We start from the raw sequence: 5,015 nt of genomic DNA on the forward strand, positions 1-5,015 counted from the left end.
TAGGTAAGGACTTAATTTCATTTTCAATTTCATTAATAGAAATTGGGTTATTCAGCAGTTTTACATCTTCTTCACCTAGCTTTGGTATTTCATATGTTTCTAGGAATTTGTCTATGTCTTCTGTGCTATCAAACCTTTGAGAGTTGAGGTTTTTGAAAGAGGTGTTGATGATCTTCTGTATTTCTATAGAGTCTGTAGTGATTTTGCCTTTTTCATTTCTTATTGCATGAATTTGAGCTTTTTTTTCACTTTTTAAAATAAAGTTGGCTAGGGGCTTATCAATTTTATTTACTCTTTAAAAGAACCAATTCTTTGATTCATTGATTCTTTGGATTGTTTTCTTAGTCTCTATGGCATTGATTTGTGCTCTGATTTTTATAATTTCCTCTCTTCTTTTGGCTTTGGGCTTGACATGCTCTTCTTTTTTTAGATGTTTGAGATGTAACATTGGGTTATTTATTTGTATTCGTTCTGTTTTCCTGATGTGGGCACTCAGTGCAATACATTTTCCTCTGAGGATGACTTTCATTGCATCCCACAGATTCCGGTAAGTTGTATTTGTATTTTTGTTTGCTTGTTGGTATTGTTTAATTTCTTCTTTAATTTCCCCTGTGACACACTGATAAGAGTGTGTTAGTTTCCATGTGTTTTGGGGATTTTTGCAGTATTTTATCATTAATTTCCAATTTCGTAGTGCTATGATCCGATAATATACAAGGGATAATTTCAACTCTTTTGCATTTATTTAAATATGTTCTATGAGCTAATATATGGTCTATTTTAGAGAATGACCCATGTACTGCTGAAAAGAATGTGTATTCTGATGTTGTTCGATGGAACACTCTGTATATGTCTATCAAGTCCATTTGTTCACAGGTGTGATTCAGTTCTGTTATTTCTTTGCTGATTTTCTGTCTGGTTGATGTGTCCCTTGGTGTCAATGGTGTGTTAAGTTCTCCCCTTACAATTGTGTTACTGATAATTTGATTTTTCATTTCTGTTAATACTTGTTTTCTATAACTGGGTGCTCTGGAATTTGGTGCATATGTATTTAAGATAGTTATCTCTTCCTCTTGAAGTTTTCCCCTAACCAGTATGTAGTGACTTTTATGTCTTCTGATCATTAATCATTTTAAGTTCACATTGTCTGCAAACAGAATGGCTACTCCAGCTTTTTTTTTTTTTTTATTTTTTGGCTTCCTGTTGCATATTGTTTTCCATCCTTTGACTTTCAGTCTGTGAATATCCTTTGAGTTATGGGTTCCTTGTAGACAGCATATGGTTGGATTTTGTTTCTTGATCCATTCTGCCAGTCTGTTTCTTTTAATTGGTGCATTGAGACCATTTACATTAATGGTTATAACTGTTATATGTTGGTTTCTTGTTGACATGTTATCTTTCTGCTGTTGCATTTTTATCTTTCTATTCTGTTTAATTGTCTGCTTTGCTTAGTGGTTTTTTTCCTAATTGGATCTAAACTGTCTTTCAACATTCTTTGCAAGGTTCGCTTGGTGAGCATGAAGTTCTTCAGCTGTTCTTTGTTATGGAAGTATCTTATTTCTCCATTGGTTTTGAAGGACAGTTTTGCAGCGTACAGTACATCAATCTTGGTTGGAAATCATTTTCCTTTAGGATCTGGAATACTTCACTCCATGCTCTTCATGTTTGTGCTGAGAAGTCTGCAGTGATTCTGATAGGTTTTCCTTTATAAGTGATCTGTCTTTTCTCTCTGACAACTTTTAATGATCTATTCTTGTGTTGGATTTCTGGGATGGTGAGTATTATATGTCTAGGTGTAGTTTTATTTTGGTTATGACTATTTGGAGTGCTGTATACTTCACTGATCGTGATGTTGGTTTCTGATCTCATGTTTGGGAAATTTTCAGCTATTACTTCTCTAAATATCCTCTTGACATCCTTTATGTTGTCCCCTTCTTTTTCATTAATCCCTATCAATCTTATGTTGGTTTTTCTTTGCATCATCTTGCATTTGTTGAATTGTTATTTCCTGATTCCTTGTTATTTTTGAAAGATCTTTCCTTTCCTGTTCACTAGCTGCAATCTTGTCTTGAGGTCTGAAATTCTATCTTCACTTTCATTGAGGTGGTTTTTACAGCTTTCAATGGAAGTTTTGATTTCCTATATATCTCTATGCCTCTGCTTTATGTATTCTGTTTTTTTCTTATATTGCTCATCCATGGATTCTAGTTCCTCCAATTTTTAAACTGTGTCTTCCTTAGATATGTTCAGCATCTCCTTCATTTCTTTTATCATTTCTTCTTTTAGCTGGGAGATTATTTCTAGTTTGAATTTGTCTTAGTTACTTTATGCTCATTGCTGAGACAAAATACCTGATGCCCAAGTTGGGAAAGGAAAGATTTATTTCTTACAGTTTTTGGAGGTTTCATTCCACACTCAGTTGGCTCCCAGGCAGGCGGGCATGGCGGCTGCAAACAGCAAACAGGAACTAGCAAAGAGCAAGACACACCTTCTTCCTGCCATTACATCACATCCTGGCTCCACCCCCTTGTGGGTGGAGCACTGACATCATCAATCCAAGCACTATACAATGAACCATCACAAATACACAATGCAAACTCATGAGGCCTAGGGGACACAGACATAAACCATGACAGAATTCCTTTAAAGCTTCCTGGAGTTGCTTCTTTATTTTAGTTGCTATTATGTCCAATATTTCAGGTGTATGGCATATATTTTGTTCTATGTACATCACTCCTAAGGTTTCTTTGGATGGGCTGGAGGTTGAGATTGTAATTTGGTCTTTCTTTTTGTCATTTTCTTATTTTTCTGTGTTTCAAGTGTTATTCCAAGGCTTCCCCAGGGTCTGTTGGTGATCCTCTTCTATGCCTTCAGCTCCTGGGACTCTGCCACTCAGCTCCTTGGATTGAGAGAGGGTAACTGGGGGTGGAGCAGGCCAGTCCAAGCCCAGCTCCTGAAACTGAATGTACCAGCTCACTCAGAACTCCAGAGTCCTCCAAGCACAGCCAGGAGCGGGGATGCTGCTGCAGGCCTACCCAGGAACCGCCATGCTGTTCCAGCATACCAGGAAGCCACAAAATTCTCTCTCTGGGACTGAACGAAGGTCTTAAACTAGTTGGACTCAGGAGAAAGTGCACAGGGCATGTATACCAGGCCACCCAGCCTCTGGAACCGATGGCATCCACTTGCTTGCTTAGAACTCCAGAGTCCACCAAGCAAGGCTCGAGGTATTTCTTAAACACTGACCTCATGTTTTCTCAGTAGCAAGGTCAACACTTTGTCATTGAAAGCAGTCTCACAACTGAAAGTGTTAGTTGATGGCTGTCCTCCACTGCCTACGTTCTGGATAGAGTCAGAGCTCATTTGGAAGACATCTGTACATCACCTGTATCCTCCGACTACATAAAGAAAAATCCTAGCAGTCTGCCAACAGCTTGCTTGTTTCGTAGTTGCTTGTTTTCCTGCCCATAGGACACTGGCCATAATCCCAATGAACAAATGTTGATCAGCAGGAAGGAGGGCAGGCTGTGAAAATGGAGTAAACAACAGCCCTCTGACAGGTTGTAGTAAAGTATATTTAATGTCTGTGGAACTCACAGGGACAGTCATTCTGGGTTATTGTGCAGGCCAAGTCTTGTACTTACTGGAGTACTGCAATTGCCTGCAGGGGATAGAGCTAATGTCCTGGCCAAACAGCTCAATCTTGATAGCTCCTCAGCAATGGTGACACATGGAAGCTGAATCCTGGGAGGCTTCTCTCCTCTCCAAGGCCAATGTATCACCAGAGGATCTCCTGGCTGAGAGGTAAAAACGATTTGTAGGAATCTGTGCAGGTGAAGGCCTAGTGATTTTTTTTTAAAGCCATTTTAGTGATGATTTATGCTTTTTGATGATCCTGAAAGATGCATTCTGAGGATTTCAATTTTGGGTTCTGCTGATTTCAAGCCCATCTGCATTCAGCATATTGCATTAGCAGGATGGGTCTTCACTACCGGTGTTTCTATCTCTGAGAGGCACAGGCAAGAATGCAAGATGGTGAGGGCTGCCCTCCTCCTCTCCTCTCTCATTCAGCCACTCTAAATAAGAGACAGGTGAGAAATATGCAGTACTGGTGCCAACTTCAGAGGCCATCTGTCAGCTCTTATATTCATCAGCATTTCTAAGGGTCAATTGAAAAGTGTGTTTGGCTTTGCCAGAGGGAGAATGGGTGGATGTCTGCTCAGAACATTTCCAGTGTCTGGAAAGACCCAGTCTTTTGCCTCAGGCAAAAGGCATTAAACAGGCCTGAGGTATCACCTGCTTCAGATGGGTTTTACCTGCAGCATAGGAGAAAAGTGACAGCCCTGAGAGAGCAGAGCAGCAGGGTGGGCAGTGCTGCCTTTTGACCCCAGGCAGCTGAGGCAGCTGAGCAGCAGGAACACTTAATACTTAAGAGATAAAATCTTTGCAGCTAAAATGGGGGTGATAGAAGCCATTACTTCACCAGACTTTAGCTGTTGTTTTTTCCTCCATGTGAATTTTTTCTTCTTGATGAAATCTTCTATTCTTACCATTGTAGTAGTAGCTTTGAGCATTACCAGTATCATAGCCAATGAGGCTTATCCGAGGCGTGATTATTGCTAATTGAAAACTTATCATTAAGTAGTGTGCAGCTTCCTGCATTACAGAGAATGAGAGGCAGTGGACTGTCCTGGGGTTTCCTCAGTCTATATTCCCGGAGGTGGATGTTTCGAGAGATAAAGGTTCAGTTTCAAATAAGTTTAAGAGCAAAGCTTAAATGGTGGTCCTCTGCATTTATCTCCTATGCTATTGTAAAAATAAAATCATCACAACTTCCTAGCGTAAGATACCAGCAATTGTATCCCCTTATAATGCAAAATATCAGAAGTTCCAAGTGTGTCCCCAAGGGATAAGGTGCTGGCAGGCTGTGTTCCTCCTAGAGGACCCCGAGCAGAGCCCATTTGCTGTCTTTTTGTCTTCTGGAGTTGTCCTACATGCTTCACTTGCAGTTTTGG

General features: G+C 40.0%; 1 pseudogene; it reads left to right on the forward strand.

The window, feature by feature from the left end:
- Positions 1–4,562: 4,562 nt before the first annotated feature.
- On the forward strand, positions 4,563–4,689 carry LOC111757505 (U4 spliceosomal RNA; annotated as a pseudogene).
- Positions 4,690–5,015: the final 326 nt, after the last annotated feature.

The sequence above is a fragment of the Cavia porcellus genome, unplaced genomic scaffold (genome assembly GCF_034190915.1).
Source record: "Cavia porcellus strain 051 isolate PalLab524CR breed Dunkin Hartley unplaced genomic scaffold, mCavPor4.1 scaffold_1, whole genome shotgun sequence".
Lineage (NCBI taxonomy): Eukaryota > Metazoa > Chordata > Mammalia > Rodentia > Caviidae > Cavia > Cavia porcellus.